Source organism: Papio anubis, chromosome 2, assembly GCF_008728515.1.
Source record: "Papio anubis isolate 15944 chromosome 2, Panubis1.0, whole genome shotgun sequence".
NCBI lineage: Eukaryota > Metazoa > Chordata > Mammalia > Primates > Cercopithecidae > Papio > Papio anubis.
This window is the reverse complement of record NC_044977.1, coordinates 46,367,950-46,385,778: the sequence shown is the minus strand read 5'-3', so window position 1 is coordinate 46,385,778 and position 17,829 is coordinate 46,367,950. Positions and strand designations below refer to the sequence as shown.

The following is a 17,829-nucleotide window of genomic DNA, read 5'->3' as shown; positions in this document are numbered from 1 at the left end:
GGTTGTGACAGCTGTAGCTACGGAAAGGTGGCAAGGAGAAACCTTTACAGAAGAAATAATATGCGATTTTCTAGCAGAACACCTTTTAAAAAGTAATGCTGGAGAATAGAATCCCTGCCTGTGAGGGAGGCAGGGGCTGTCTTTATGTACAGGGTAACAGCATGCTGCTTGAAATAAGCAAGAGTCGGGTAAAGCAGAGCTTACTCATGCTTCTAAATCTGCAGGCTGAAAAGAGAGATGGGGAGGGAGAAAAGGAGCCAGTGATTCAGCTCTGCTGCCTGCTGATTCTCACTGCAGCTCCAAACAGTAAGAGTTCAGAGAAGCTGCTCAAACATGACCAGCAACAGACCTATAGTTCCTTGCAGAGAACAAGAGTGATGAACTGCCCAGTCTCCGGTGGGAAATTCATGAACTGAGCAGAGCCAGCCAGGTGTGTGTGGTCTTCCATGCCCAGAGCATCCCCAGTCCACCCTGCCCCACTCTGACATCACTTCAGACCTCAGGGATTGTAAGCTGATGAGTCAGAGGTTCTTTGGAGAACCGTGAGGTTAAGGGAGTCAGAGAAGTGGCCCCTACCTGACCAGAGAGCAAGCTGCCTGGCCACGGTCACACCCTCAGCCTGTAACGATGTCAGGCAGGCAGGCAGTCACCCCATACCTACTGGAGGGACTGGGGCTCTGGGGGGAGCACTGTCCTGCCTCTGCTGTTGGCACCTACACCCGGGCTAAGAGGACAACACTGGAGAACAGGGAACTGTTGGCCTGCAGCTAGGGTGGGGCTAACTGGGCCATCTGCATCAGATAAGCTGTCCCTCAGGGGTCTCAGAGGCTGGTCAAAAACCTGTTCCAACTGTTTGTGGATCTATCTAGGATCCCCCACCTGGGCTACTTCTCTGGAGAATGGATATTAGAAACTGGAGAAACACTTTTCTTTGACCTAGTCTCAACCAGCTACAAATACTGCCCATGGAACAGCGGAGCTCTCATTCCTCCAGACACACCAGGGCTTCCAAGGCCTGTGCTTCTGGCTCCTACTGTTCTTTGCCAGAAATGTCTCTTTTTCCATACCCTGCCTGCCCAAGTGCTCTGCTGTTGCCGACCGTCAAGGACCCAGTCAACACTTCCTTCAGCACCCTATTAAAACCCGTGTTGGAGTCTTGGGGAGGTTCTGTCCAATTTCTAATAGGAAGCTGTCCTATATCTAAGTGGAGATCAGATATGTATACTCTCTCTGTCCTGAAGTAGCCAGGGACAGGCCCCCCACTTGGGCTCAGATAGTCATCATCACACAAAACTGAACCCTGAATAAATGACACAGAAAGGAGGGACTGATGGAGATTGGCTTGACAAGAGACCACAGCAACAGCAGTAGTAGCAAGAGTACAATGATGCAACTGGTAGGGCTTCATGACCTAGGAGCTCCCCTGCTTCCGGCCCATTCCCCAGGCCTGGCCCTCCAGCTCCACGCCCACAGGCAAGCCCCCAACAACTCTCCAATTAATTCCTTCTGCTTATGATAGCCAGAGTTGGTTTCTGTGGCTGTAATCAAAATCCCTGAATGACTTATTTTTTCTTCTCTCTCCATTCAAACAGAACTGTATCACCTATCCGTACTCCCACAGCACTTAAATATATCCTATAATTATTCTAAGTATTCTTATACTAATTGGTCTATAGCTATTGATCCCCCTGCAAATATAGGGGCTTCATGAAAGCAGCAGCCCTGAGTCACTTCTGTTGGTGTCCCCACGCCTGGCATGAAACTTGGTAGGCAAATGATGCATAAATATATGTTGACCTGAATTTACACTTCCAAGATGCATTCATTATTTCACACATATGATGAATTATTAAGTAACATTATTGGTAATTCTAACAAAGGCAAAACACAGGCCACCGAATACAGTGCTGTAATTTGCAACAATCTTCTCGAGAGGTTGTATATTTATTCTCCAAGGACTCATCATTATTGTACCACTAAGTATTGAGTGGATGCTGGATAAGGGCCCTGAACTCAAGATGGCATAGCTATCAGACAGCAAGGCTGGACTTCCATAGGTCTACATAGTTGCAAAGTCCACATTCTTCCCACTTGCCACACTGCTTCCCAGTAGGTCTTCATCAAAGACATATAGCATGCAAGGCACTGTGTGAATGATTCTAACAAAGCTGCTGTTGTTCAAAATATTGTTTAGAAACTGTTTTCAAATTTCACATATTTATGCAGATCTTCAGAAGTGGCAAATCTTCTGTCTTTCGGGGAAGTATGAGTTTCTGGAAAGAGCTGAGTGTCTGTACCCGTGCCAAGGAGGAGGCAAGGTATCCTGAAGGGGGTGGAGCCAGTCACAGTATATGAAATGTACCCCCAACTTTGGGAGGAAACTATCTCCCTAATATGGCTCCTTAACTAACAAGTCCTTGGAGTACAGGGTTTTTACTCTGCTTTGAGTTCTGAGAGACATATGTATGAGCATTGCACATGTGCATGTATGTGTGTGTGCATGTGCATGCAAGTGGTGTGTGGGCACATGCATGCACACAAGCAACTGACTACTTCTCATTGCCTATGAATACTGTGTCACTACATGCCTTGTCTCTCCCCGTAACTTTCTTAGTCACTTGGGGAGCATCTAGCACAATATGAGGGCTGTATCTGCAAAGTGCATAACCCAAAGTGATGACTGTGAAGGCAAGGGGCTAATGTGAGGTCCTCCCCACCCTTTCCATACCTGTAGACCTTGGCTGGGGGAGAAATTCCCCTCTTGTGGTTCCCTTCTCCTTTTGAGAAGGGGTGTGGTGGCCCTAACTCAGCTGGCTCTAATCATTTCTGGTCCTACACCAGCCCTCCCCCTTTCTCTGGGTCAGACCACCAGGAGGCACTACCTGAGTCCTGTTCCCAAGGATGCTACAAAGTGGAAAGAGTAAGTAAAGCACAATGACATATGAATATGGCAGCAATTCTAAGAACCAAAAGACTCTCCAGTCTTCCTGTATCTTCCTCTTGGCAAAGGCAAGAAACAGTACCATTCTTCCTTTGTAAAGCAGGCCCTGAGGACTTCACAGCTCAGAATCTGAGAGGTTTAAGTAGGAAACAAGCAGCACAAGTTTGCAGGAAGGATCCTGCCAGCTTTCATCATCTATTCCACAAATATTCAAAAGCAGCTACTGGATAACTGGTATTGAGTGGGATGTTATGGAGATGGTAGAGACGGCGCACACCAAGCCTGCAGATGAAGGTGCTCTGCCATTGCTGAACCACGGACACCACCCCTGGATGAGGCTAACTTAGAATAAGAAAAGGCAGTAAGCTTCTGGGGAGAGGAAGAGACAGGAGATGTTCATTCAACAGCCTACAATAAGTCCTAGATAAGCCATCATATACATTAACTATTTCATTAGACACTTAGAGCCAGAGAGACCTTGTTTTGAATCCCAATTCTGAACCTTGCTAAGTGTGTGGCCCTGGCAGAGTCACTTTGCCTCTCTGAGCCTCAGTTTCTCCATCTATACTGGGGAAAGGACTAACAGCATCAAGTGTGAAAAGCTCCTGGCACCTCGTAAGAGCTGAATAATTGTTAAGTCCTTTTTTTCCTCTTTAATCAATACCTGTTGAACAAATATTTTTAGACATATTTGAAAAGCATTTGTCCCACCTTTTTATGCCTTGCTCCAGGGAAGATCCCAAAACAGTGACAGCTACCACACCCACGGAGTTAGACCCTCGCGCTCCTCACTCAGCACACAGATTACATGCTCACTGCCCACCTGAGACCAACGATCTTCTCATCCAGACATTAGACCAAACACACTCTTCTTCTTGATGGCAGGAGTCGGGGGTAAAAGATGGCTTGAGTTTTCCCCTCTTCAGTTGACAGAGTCTCCTCTTTCGCATGGAAATTTAGACAATTCGGAAGCACACATACTGAGTATGAGCCCGTTTCCCAGCTTGGGGGACAGAGGGCCCATCTTCTGAGTCCAGCCGTAAACACATATTTTCCACAGCACCAGATATTAGCCTGGGGCTGATCGCCTACAGCCCCAGGGGAGACCTCTGCTAATTTAAGCGTGTTCTGCTGAGCCCTGCTGTGTACAAGGTGTTGTGGGCACTGAGATAGATGAAACAAGGTCTCCACTCATCACTTACATTGAGGAGAGAGACATAAAACTAATAGCAATACAGCACTTAAAATACCACAGAGGTGGCTGAAGAGGCAAGCTTGCCCAACACTGCCTTAGAAGGATTAAGTGAGGCCCGGAGAGGAGGCAGCATACTAGTTAAAGACTGTCAGGGCCACCCAGGAGAGAAGCAGGCAAAGCACACAGGGTGCGGTCCCCGAGCAGGCCCTGGTATACTTAGGCGCTGTCCTGTGAGCAGCTGTGCTGCTGCTTTACTGGAGCCCAGAGCGAGTGAGGAGTGACAGGGAATGAGGCCAGAAAAGGCAGGTGAGCCAACGCCCACAGGACCCCGAATATCTGGTCAGGGATCTGGATGCTGTCCTCTGAGTAATGGAGGCACACTCGGAGTTTCACCAAAGGACAGGAATACCCAGCACTGCCTCTTCCTAAGGTCAGTGTCTGTCCGTGTTAAGAGTAGACTGCAAGAGATGACGATAAGAAAACCATGCAGACAACACATGGTTTAGACAAGACACAAAGAGACCGGAAACCCAAATAGCAGCCATAAAGAGGCTCCTTTATGAAAAGGAATTAAAGTATGAGGAAGAAAGTTTCTACTCCAAAGAAAAGTGAACAGGAACACTGGTAGAGCAGGGGATGAGGAAGACAGCAAGTTCCGTCGTGATCGTGCTGCCCACAGGGCACCTGGGGTCTCCAGCAAGGGGCATCCAGGAGGCAGCTGGACTGTGGGTCTCCCCAGGCATGCAGGGCGCATGGCAGCTGAAGCTGTAGGGTGAAAGCCTGGCTAAAAACGCCTGCAACCCTTCACTAAGTGGGACCCTAAGAGGCTCTAAAGAGGCACAAGATCCAGAAGCCTCCTTCCAGTCTTCACAATCCAGGTGGGGCCCAGTGGCATATAATGACACAAGGTGGCCAACACCAGCATGAACAGTGAAGTGTCCACTTTCCACATGGCAGAAGAACTCCTCTTACGCCAGCCCTCCTCTTAGCTCAGGCTGCTACCACAAATACCACAGACTGGTGGCTTAAACAACAAACATTATTTATTTATTTATTTATTATTTTTGAGACAAGAGTCTCACTCTGTGGCCCAAGCTGAAGTGCAGTTGTGCAATCTTGGCTCACTGCAATCTCTGCCTTCTGAGTTCAAGCAATTCTCCTGTTTCAGCCTCCCAAGTAGCTGGGACTACATGTGCGTGCCACAACGCTCAGCTAATTTTTGTATTTTTTAGTAGGGGCAGGGTTTCACCATGTTGGCCAGGCTGGTCTCGAACTCCTGACCTCAGTTGATCCGTCTGCCTTGGCCTCCCAAAGTGCTGGGATTACAGGTGTGAGCCACTGCACCCAGCCAACAAACATTTATTTTATCACAATTCTGGAGGCGTGAAAGTCCAAGATCAACGTGCCAGCAGATTTGATGTCTGGTAAGGGCTCTCTTCCTATTTGCAGATAGCTACCTTCTTGCTCTATCGTCACATGACAGAGAGAAAGAGGGCAGGAGAACTCTTTCTTTTTCCAATTCCTATAAAGATACTAATCCTACCATGGAGGCCCCACTCTCATGACCTCCCAAAGCCCCACCTCCATGTACATCACACTGAGGGTTAGGGCTTCAACATATGAATTTTGGCAGGACACAAACATTCAGCCCATAACATCTCCTGCAGAAATAAGTGATAGATTCTAGACAAAATACAAAAAACAACCCTCTAAAGGCCCTGGAGAATGACCAAAGGCAAGCAGAAGTTGGAGGAGAGCTGATATGTGGGAACAGGAAATGGTACCGGGTGAGTTTCCTGTTTTTATAGGTCTTACCTAAGAGCTGGCTTCATTTGGTGCCACACGGGGAGCCTAGAGATCAAACAGAAAACCAGAAATCTGAGTCTGAGGATGGTACAGCATCTGGAGAGTGAGGGGGATCTCCCCAGAAAGGAGAGCTCCAGAACCTGCATAGAAACTTTGCCCAAACCTCTGGCTGATCACTGAACTACATACATACAGGGCAAAATTTGTGGTATGCAGTAAAAATGGTCATTAGAGGGAACCTGGCAGCTTTAAACCTCTATATTAGAAAAGAAGGTGCCACATCTATGATTTATAGTTTCACTTTAAGAAGCTTTAGGAAATAACCCCAGCTAATTAAACCCGAAGTAAGCAGAAAAGAAGTAATAAATATAGGAGTGGAAATCAATGAAATCAAAAGCAAACAATAGGAAAAAAAAATAAAGTCAAAAATTGGTTCTTTGAAAAGATCAACAACATTTACAAATTCCTAGCCAGAATGATCAAAACAAAAAGGAGAACGCAATGATCAACAGCTGGAATGAAAGGGGGGACGTTACCAAGTGGTACAAATAGTGCAGGCTCCTGGGAGCAGAGCTGCTAAGATGACTTTGAAGAGGGCCTCTCCTAAAAGGCAGGCAGGCCCTGGACTGAAGGGGTACTGGAATAAACACTTACAATGTTCTAAAGCCAACATATACTCCCCTTCCAAAACAGGATGTTCCTCCTTCTCACCAAAGATCACATGGACTCCCTTGAAGGCAATTGTAAGCAGAGGCCCCAGAGATAAATCACTGGTGTCCTGTCCCATCCGACAGGATGGGCTTGCAACACAGAAGCCCTGCTTCCCAGTTTTCAGAGTGGCCTCTGTCCAGGCCTAATTCGCCAGCTGCCTGTCAGTTCTGGGAGCCTCCCGTGTCCCCTCACACACTCACTTTTATTTAAGTTAGCCAGAGCTGATTTCTGTTGTTTCCAACCAAAGAACTCCAACTGATACTGGAGGCCTGGGCATCCCCAGTCAGGACAAAAAGCAGGGACATGGAGTACAGCACTGAAGCCAGTGGGAAGAGAATCGGCCAAGTTTGAGTTGTTGGGACCTGTGGAGCATCCAAGAGAAGATGTGAAGTGCACCACTGGTTTCGTAGGATACAGCTTAGGCAGAGTCCTTAGCCTACAGAAGATAACTGAAACCATGAGGTAAGATGACATTTCCAGGGAAGACACACAGTCTTCAAAGAGAGAGGCTGAGGATGTAAGCCTGGGGAGCCCAACCGTCATGGTGGGAAGGAGAGGAGGATGCACCGAAGAGACAGAGAGGGACAAGACCAAGGAGTTGCAGAAGCGGACCAGGAAAGGCTTCCTAGAGGAAATGAGACCTGAGACTTGAAGAATAAATAGGAGTTAATAGGTGAAGGATGTTCAGAGGGGCACAGGGAGGAGAGAGCCAAGTAGGAGGAAGCTACAGTGTGCCATGAGAAGGGAGTAAGAATTTGGCATTTCTAAGCATGTGCTCTGGGCCAGATCCAGAAGAGAACAAGCTCTCTGGCTTATTTTCTGCAGCCTTCCTCCACTCCACTGCCCTACCTTGCTGGGATGAAAGCTTGTTCTTCCTTTACTTTCCAGGCTCAATTAACAGCACAACTACTCATCTGCATCTTTTTCTTGCTCAAAAATTCCTTTCTCCTCTAACTTTGTATCAATAATAGTGATTGGCACATGGTGAAAGATCCCAGATGAGAGTGGCATCTTAGAAGTCTTCACAGGTTCTCCATGTCAGAGCCCCAGAAGGGTTAAAAGTGAAGCCCTAACCCCATACCCCACAAGCCACACCAGGTTGTTTCTGGAACTGTGCTCCTAGAAGGCACCCTAGGGCTGCTGCAGCACAAGGCTGAGTGGGCAGTCGGGTGGGTCCTCCATCCTTCCTTCCACCAGGGCAACCTCATGTGGACTTTTCCTGCTACACACTCCTGAATCATTCTTTCTATTTCCCGTCATTCTTCTGGCTCAGGCCACATCAACTGTCTCCTGCATGACGCATGGCAGCCTGGAACTGCTTTCATCCCTCCAGCCTCTCTGTGCTCTTGAACACTCCCCATACTGCAGCAAGAATAATCTTCCCAGGACACACATCTGATTGTGTCATTTCCTTGCATGAAGCCTTCAATAGTTGCACAATGCCCAGAGAATACGGTCCAAGCCTTCTCAAAATGGCTTTTGGGAGCCTAAAGAATTTGGTTCTTGCTCATCTCTCCAGTGTCATTCCTCCCACTTGCCTCCAACTTCTTTGGCATTCTTTGACATGCCAAATTCTTGCTCTCATCTCCTGGCACACCATAGCTTCCTCCTACTTGGTTTTCTCCTCCCTGGGGCCCCCCCAAACATCCTTCACCTGTTAATTCCTATTTACTCTTCAAGTCTCATGTCTCATTTCCTCTGGTGGCCTTCCCTGGTCCCTCAAGCCCACGCGTCCTTTCTGTGGACCAGAGAACTCTCAGTTTCCACTACCACTGCAGTCACTGGCTGGATCTTATCTTAGTTCTGCAAAAATTGACCACACTGTGGATGTGGAAGCTCGGGGTCATGTCAAAAAGGAGGCCTTAGTAGTAGATTCCTATTGTCAACACAGTGTGGCGACAAACATCTGTTTAGAAGTCAGAGGACATGGTCTCTAGTCTCCACTTTTATTATTAGATATATATAAGATCCCACAAAAGTGATAATCTCTCTGGCCTCAGTCTCCCCATCTAACTCAGGGGAATAATCATGCCTCCTTCTGTCGCCATTACGAGAACACAATTATATAACACACACAGAGAGCCTAACATACTGGTAGGCAAATACAAGGCAATGACTATTAGTGTCTCCTCACACACAAAACAGGAAAGAGAACTTACCTGTAGCTAGCTTTCAGAATATGAAAACACTCCTTCTCTCTACTAACTGAGTACTTGCTACTGCCAAATATGAAGCTAAAAGCTTTCTCCTGGGTCCTTGCTGTCCAAATACTCACAGTCCACACATGCCTGCATTTACAAGACTGCATAGACAAAAGGCACCATCACAAAAACTTTTCACCAAGGAACTCACCACTTATAAACTGGTCTCCAATCATATTATTTCCACCCATCACATCAGCCTTTCTAAGTCCTGGACAATGGAATTATGTCCATGCAAGAGAAAATAAAACCAAGACTGGTTTGAGAAGCCAAATCCTTTTCTGGAATATCTTACTATTGGTGTTACCTTGAATCATTCAAATAAAGGCTTTACCTGACTACTTCATTTGATGAAGGGGGAAGTTTCTGTGGCGGTTGCTGTTTGAGTATTTTTATTAGCAGGTCTACCAAAACCTAGAATTATGAAAGGAGACATCTTGTGGGATGATACGACACTACAAAAAGAATTTGGAGAGAGTCCTTCAGAGAGAAGAAAATGATGACAACCGGAAGCACAGAATTGCTAGAAAGAAATAAACAGCAGTGGAAAGAGTAAACATGTTTGTTGCATCATTCTGGAAATGGTAACACAAAGGTTGTTAGACCAAATTGAAGAGAAGAAAAAGACAAGTTATAGGCTATCTGCAAGAGATACACCTTTAACTATAAAGAGCATGACAAGGTGAAAAAAGGATGGAAAATGATACACCATGCAAACACTAAAAGAAAGCTAAAGTAATAACATCAACATTAAAGTACACTTTGAGGCAAGAAGTATCACTAGATATAAAGAAAGATATTTTACAAAGACAAAAGAATCATTTTGGCACAAATATATACAGAGTCCAGATTTATATACCTCTAATAATTATTTGCATATTTATTATTTAAAGTAAAAGTTGACAGAACGGATAAACAGACAAACCCACAAACATAAGTGAACAATGGATATTCTGTGACTGATAGTAGACCAAAAAAAAGTAAGAAAAAGAGAAAATCTGAACAACACAATCAACTCAACCGAATTGACATATATAGAACACTACAACCACAACTGTAAAAACAAAATCACATTACTTTCAAGTGCAATGGGAAATTTTCCAGAACAGAGCATATACAAGGCCTTATGATAAAACACATCCCAACAAATTTCTCTGATATCATACAAAGTATATTATTTGAGTACCATGAAATTAAACTAGAAATCAGTAATAGAAAGATAGCTATATAACTAGAAAAGTCCCCAATAAACATACGTGTGCATGCGCCTTTATAGCAGCATGATTTATAATCCTTTGGGTATATACTTAGTAATGGGATGGCTGGGTCAAATGGTATTTCTAGTTTTAGATCCTTGAGGAATCGCCACACTGTCTTCCACAATGGTTGAACTAGTTTATAGTCCCACCAACAGTATAAAAGTGTTCCTATTTCTCCACATCCTCTCCAGCACCTGTTGTTTCCTGACTTTTTAATGATTGCCATTCTAACTGGTATGAGATGGTATCTCATTGTGGTTTTGATTTGCATTTCTCTGAGGGCCAGTGATGATGAGCATTTTTTCATGTGTCTGTTGGCTGCATAAATGTCTTCTTTTGAGAAGTGTCTGTTCATATCCTTTGTCTACTTTTTGATGGGGTTGTTTTTTTCTTGTAAATTTGTTTGAGTTCTTTTTAGGTTCTGGATATTAGCCCTTTGTCAGATGGGAAGATTGCAAAAATTTTCTCTCATTCTCTAGGTTGTCTGTTCACTCTGATGGTAGTTTCTTTTGCTGTGTAGAAGCTCTTTAGTTTAATTAGATCCCATTTGTCAATTTTGGCTTTTGTTGCCATTGCTTTTGGTGTTTTAGACATGAAGTCCTTGCCCATGCCTATGTCCTGAATGGTATTACCTAGGTTTTCTTCTAGGGTTTTTATGGTTTTAGGTCTAACATTTAAGTCTCTAATCCATCTTAAATTAATTTTTGTATAAGGTGTAAGGAAGGGATCCAGTTTCAGTTTTCTACTTATGGCTAGCCAGTTTTCCCAGCACCATTCCCTATTAAATAGGGAATTCTTTCCCCATTTCTTGTTTTTGTGAGGTTTGTCAAAGACCAGATAGTTGTAGATGTGTGGTATTACGTTTACTGCGGCACTATTCACAATAGCAAAGACTTGGAACCAACCCAAATGTCCATCAATGACAGACTGGATTAAGAAAATGTGGCACATATATACCATGGAATACTACGCAGTCATAAAAAAGTATAAGTTCATGTCCTTTGTAGGGACATGGATGCAGCTGGAAACCCTCATTCTCAGCAAACTATCCCAAGAACAGAAAACCAAACACCGCATGTTCTCACTCATAGGTGGGAAGTGAACAATGAGAACACCTGGACACAGGGTGGGGAACATCACACATCGGGGCCTGTTGTGGGGTGGGGGGAGGGGCGAGGGATAGCATTAGGAGATGCAGCTAATGTAAATGACGAGTTAATGGGTGCAGCACACCAACATGGCACCTGTATACATATGTAACAAACCTGCACGTTGTGCACATGTACCCTAGAACATAAAGTACAATTAAAAAAAAAAAGAAGAAAAGTCCCCACACTGGAAGCAGTATACACATAATGATATATACCTCAAATTTTAAAAAAAATCAAAATAGATTAGAAAATATTTTGAGGTAAATGATGAAAATATGATATACCAAATTGTGGAACAAAGCAAAAGCTGTGCCTAAAGGAAAAATTATAGCCTTAAAAGACTATACTAGAGAGGAATGGTTTAAATCAATCTAAGTTGCCACCTCGAGAAGCTAGAAAAAGAACAGCAAAATAATGCCAAAGAGAATAGAAGACAATAAATAGTAAAGGATATAAATCAATGAAATAGAAAGTAAGTGTACAATTAAGAAAATCAAGAAAGTCAGGCTGGGCACAGTGGCTCACGCCTGTAATCTCAGCACTTTGGGAGGCTGAGGTGGGCAGATCACCTGAGGTCGGGAGTTCGAGACCAGCCTGGCCAACATGGCGAAATCTCGTCTCTGCTAAAAATACAAAAATTACCCAGGTGTGGTGGGGTAATCCCAGCTACTCAGGAGGCCGAGGCAGGAGAATCGCTTGAACGCGGGAGGCGGAGGTTGCAGTGAGCTGAGATCGTGCCGTTGCACTCCAGCCTGGGAAACAAGAGTGAAAGTCCGTCTCAAAAATAAAACCAACATTTGACCTTTTTTTTTTTTTTTTTTTTTGAGACAGATCTTGCTCTGTCACCCAGGCTGGGGTGCAGTGGCATGATCTCGGCTCACTGCCACCTCCACCTCCCAAGTTCAAGTGATTCTCCTGCCTCAATCTCCTGAGTAGCTAGGATTACAGGCATGCACCACCACACCCAGCTAATTTTGTATTTTTGGCAGAGAAAGGGTTTCTCCATGTTGGTCAGGCTGGTCTTGAACTCCCGACTTCAGGTGATCCGCCCACCTCAGCCTCCCAAAGTGCTGGGATTACAGGCCTGAGCCACCACGCATGGTCAAATGTTGGCTCTTAAACAAAGATTTAAGAACCAGCATTTGATAAAACTCTGAGCAACTTGGGAATAGAAATTCGATAGAGTATCTATAAAAACCTACCAGCTAACAACATAATTAATGATGAAATATTGAACATTTCCCTCTTATGTCCACAATTAAGAGAAAAATATGCACTATAATAATTTATTTTTTATTTTTATTTTTTAGAAACAAAGTCTCACTCTGTCACTCAGGCTAGAATGCAGTGGTGTGGCTCACTGCAGCCTCAAATTCCAGAACTCATGTGAACCTCCTGCTTCAGCGCCCTGAGTAGCTGGGACTACAGGCAGGTGCCACCACACCCAGATAATGGTTTTCATATTTTTTATTTTTTGTAGAGATATGGTGTTGCTATGTTGCCCAACTGGTCTCAAAATCTTGGGCTCAAGCAATCCTCCTGCCATGGCCTCCGAAAGTGCTGGGATTATAGGCGTGAGCCACCATGCCTGGACACACTATAATAATTTCTATTCAAAACTATACTGGAGTTTCGGCCAGTGGAACAAGGTAAGAAATGGAATTCTTAAAATTCCAACCTTTAGAATGGAAGAAAAAAAGTAAAATTGCTAGGACTTTTAGATGATATGACTATATATGTAGAAAAACTTAAGAACTACATAATACATGAACTAATAAGTCAATTTATCAAAGTCAATACATAAAAATCCATTTTATTCCTATATACTAGCAAGAAATAAAAAATTAAAAGCAATAGTATTTTCATTAGCATCCAAAAATAAAACCCTTAGGAATAAATATAACAAAAAAGATCTAAGATCACTACAGAGAAATATATGAAACATTGTTGAAAAGCCCTGCACAAATGGATACACATATAATGAACTGAAAGATTCAAGAATGCAAAGATGTCAGTTCTCTACAAATTGATCTATAGATATTAATCTGACAAGTTTGATTCTGAAATTGATATAGAAATACAAAGGACCTAGAAGAGATGATATAATTTTGATTTAAACAAAACAAAATTGGCTGGGTGTGATGGCTTACACCTGTAATCCCAGCAGTTTGTGAGGCCAAGGTGGGAGGATCACTTGAGCCCAGGAGTTTGAGACCAGCCTAGGCAACACAGGGAGATACAGCCCCTACAAAAAAAAAACACAAAAAACTGGTTGGGGGTGGTGATGTGTGCCTATAGTCCCAGCTACCCAAGAGACTGATGTGGGAGGACTGCTTAAGTCTGGGAGGTTGAGGCTGCAGTGAGCCACAGTCATGCCACTCCACTCCAGCCTGGGTGACAGAGAGGGACCTTGCCTCAAAAAAAGAAAAAAAGGATTAATATACAAGATATACAAGATAATTATAACTACCATGAAGCTACAATAATTAATAAAGAGTGTTACTAACACAGACCACTTGAACTAAACACAGTCTAGAAACAATCCACACAGAGTCAAGTGATTAATGACAAAGGCCCTCCTGCAATTCAGTGAGGAATGATCGTTTTAACAAATGGATATTCCTACCTAATACTTTACATACAATTTAATTCACAATGATCAGAGACCTAAATGAGAAAGAGCTAACTGATCTACAGATTCAATATATTCCCTATCAAAATCTCAGCTGCCCTTTTGTTTTTCAGAAATAGAAAAATCCATCCTAAAATCCATAGAAAAAGTCAAGGAATCCAAATAATCTAAATTGTCAGGGAAAATAAACAGAAGTAGAGGACTCACACCTCTTGATTTCAAGACTTACTATAAAGTCCAGTAATCAAGATAGTGTGGTACTGGCATAAGGACAAAGAGATACATGGACTGGAATTCTGAGTCCAAAAATAAATATAATCAATCCTTATATTTATACTCAATTGATTTTCAACAAAGGTACCAATTCCACACAATGAGGGGAAAAAATAGTCTTTTCAACAGATGATGATAATAAACTGACTTTCCATATGCAAATGAAATGAACTAGACCCCAACCTCACATCATATACAAAAACTAACTCAAAATGGATTAAAGACCCAACTGTAAGAGCTAGAATTATAAAACTTTATAAAACACAGGAATCCATCTTCATGACCTTAAACTAGGCAATGGATTTTTAGATATGACCCCAAAAATACAAGTAACCAAAGAAAAAATGGATGGCCAGGTGCGGTGGCTCAAGCCTGTAATCCCAGCACTTTGAGAGGCCAAGACAGGCAGATCACGAGGTCAGGAGATTGAGACTATCCTGGCTAACACGGTGAAACCCCGTCTCTACTAAAAAATACAAAAACAAAAACTAGCCGGGCGAGGTAGTGGGCGCCTGTAGTCCCAGCTACTTGGGAGGCTGAGGCATGAGAATGGCGTAAACCCAGGAGGCGGAGCTGGCAGTGAGCTGAGATCCGGCCACTGCACTCCAGCCTGGGCGACAGAGCAAGACTCCGTCTCAAAAAAAAAAAAAAAGAAAAAATAGATAAGTTGAATTTCATCGAAATTAAAAACTTTTGTGCTTCAAAACACACCATCAAGAAAGCAAAAAGATACCCCACAGAATGAGTGAAAATATGTATGTATCTAATAAGGAACTTGCATCCAAGACATACAAAAAATTCTCCAACTCAGAAATAAAAAGAAAAAAAAAATAAAAAGACATATAAACTAATATGGGCAAAGGAATTGAACAGACATTTCTTCAAAGAAGATATATAAATGGTCAATAAGCACATGAAAAGATGCTCAGCATCACTAATCTTAGAGAAATGCAAATCAAAACTACAATGAGATACCACTTCACATTCACTACAATAGTTATAATCAAACAGACAAGAAAAGGCATGAGGTGGGATTAGTTATAATCAAACAGACAGACAAGAACAAGCATGAGGTTGGATGTGGGAAACGGGAATCGTCATATACTCCTTTGGAAAACAGTCTAGCAGTTCTTCAAAAATTTAAACTTAAGAGTTATCATAGGCCAGGTGCGGTGGCTCATGCCTGTAATCCCAGCACTTTGGGAAGCTGAGGTGGGTGGATTGCGAGGTCAGAAGTTCGAGACCAGCCTGGCCAACATAGTGAAATCCCGGCTCTACTAAAAATACAAAAAATTAGCCAGGAGTGGTGGCAGGGGCCTGTAATCCCAGCTACTCAGGAGGCTCAGTGAGGCAGGAGAATTGCTTGAACCCAGGAGGCAGAGGTTGCAATGAGCCAACATTGTGCCACTGCACTCTAGTATTATCATATATCTGAGTAATTCTACTGAGAATTTAACATGCAAGGGAATTAAAAATGTATGTCCAACTAAAACTCATTTGTAAATGTTCTGAAACAACCCAAATGTCCATCAATTGACAAATGAAAAAAATAAAATGTGGTCTATCTGTACAATGGAATATTATTTGGCCATCAAAAGGAATAAAGCACTGATACATGCTACAATATGGATGAATCTTGAGAACATTATGTTCAGTGAAAGAAGCCAGCCACAAAGGCCACATATTGTATGATCTTATTTACATGAAATGTCCAGAATAGGCAAATCCACAGATACAGAAAATACAGTAATGCTTTCCATGGGCTAGGGCTGAGGGGTGAGGGGGAATTACTGCTGATGGGCATGGGGTTCTGGGGAGTGATGTAAAGATACTCTGAAACTACAGAATGGTTACTGGTGCACAATTCTGCGAACATACTAAAAACAATGAACTGTACACTGCATCTCCACTAGAATAGTGAACATTAAGACAACTGACAGCACAAAATTGTGGTAGGAATGTGGAATACACTGCTGGAGGGAAAGTAAACTGATATAACCACTTCAGAAAAATGTTCAGCAGTATCCACTAAAGCTAGAAGTGCATATACTCTGAGATCCAGCAGTTGCACTTCTGAGCCTTTACTTTCTCAACAAAAGTAAAGGCTTATGTCCAACAAAACACACACACGCAAATACTCATAGCAGCATTATAAATTGTGGTATATTCAGGCAAGGAAATACTATACAGCAATGGAAAAGAACAAACTACTGCTAAATACAACATGGGTGAATCTCACAGACATCAGAAAGAGCCAGAAAAACTAGAAAGCCGTGAACACGGTCCTGCACTCTTCCAAGTCCACAGAGTGCAAGAGCAGACAAACCAATCCGTGGCGGCAGAGGTCCAAGTAATGGTTCTCTTTGGAGAGTAAAGATTAGGAGAGGGCCCTCAGGAACCTTATGTGATTCTAGAAATGGGCTGTATCTTGATCCAGGTCGTGATTACACCTATGTAAACAGGTTGTGATTACACCTGCATAAAGATGTGCAGAATTGGTGACTTAAGATTTACGTATTTACTGCTATACCTCAATAAAATGCATATTAAAAGAATATGTTGACCAACCACTGTGGCCAGAGACACAAAGAAAGAAAATACAGCTCCCATTACAGTGTCTCTAGTGAAGATGGGCAGTTTCCTGGAAAAAACAGGTCACGGCATGGGACAGGATAGTCCTGTCCCATGGACAGATATGGCCTTTAGAAGCATCGGTGAGAGTCCATCAAGAATATATAGTAAGTAGCAGAGCTGAGATGTGAACCAAGGTCTGCCTCTAAAGCTGGTTCTTCCCACTAAGCTACACTGTTTCCTATGATGAAACAAAGCCCAGACACCTGTCCAGACAAAAGTCTCCCAGGCTCCTTCAGTCAGCTTTTCTGAAAATTTCCTTATTGGCAGAGAATTCTCCTTCAGAGCAAGGTCCCATAATCTTGAAAGCCAGAATTTTAACCAGGGCATACTGCCTTTCCATGTTCTCTATGCCACAGTGACTCCAGGGCTTGTAGGTCCAATCCCTGCTATGTGCACACCATAAAAAGCAAATGCTCTCTAACATGCAGCCAGACGTCCATTTAGAGACCTATTTGCCAAGAGACTTCTACCAGGTGTGGCCACTGATCATCTCAGTCAACTCACAGACGCTGAGGACTAAGGATAGGACAGCAGTTTTCTGTTGGGCTGTGAAGGCTTGGCCAGCTGGCTTCCATTCCTCCATGGCAGTCATTGCCTGGCTATGAACTGTGGCCTGATGCTGAGGGATAGGAACAGTCAGGACTGTCATACTGCTGCATGCATAGCCTCTTCACAGGAAGGACCTAAGAGGCAAACAAGTCTTTTTTTTGCAAAGAATCTTCTAGCTTTGCCAGATTCCACCATGTTACCTTCATACAGCATCCAGAAACCTGGCTGGTGAGGCACTCTGATATTAGACAGTAGGCAAGGAAGGTCAAGCTGCCCAGCAACAAGTCCCACACACCAATTTGGGATTGATGGGCTCAGAGAACAGCGGCTGTGCACTCCTGGGTGGCTGTCAGAATTCAGGTCTATTGTGCCTGCACCTGGTCTCAGCATAGTTTGTTACAAAACAATCTGGAGAAAAAGCCAGAAACCAGGAGCTTACAACCCCGCCTTTCCGTCATGAAGCAGTGTGACAGTAGC

At 43.5% G+C, this 17,829-nt stretch overlaps 1 protein-coding gene across 2 annotated transcripts in view; it reads right to left on the bottom strand.

Moving 5' to 3' along the window:
• The window catches only part of CHCHD6 (coiled-coil-helix-coiled-coil-helix domain containing 6), a 220,407-nt gene that overhangs the window by 101,209 nt on the left and 101,369 nt on the right, over positions 1 to 17,829 (bottom strand). The window lies entirely within an intron of this gene.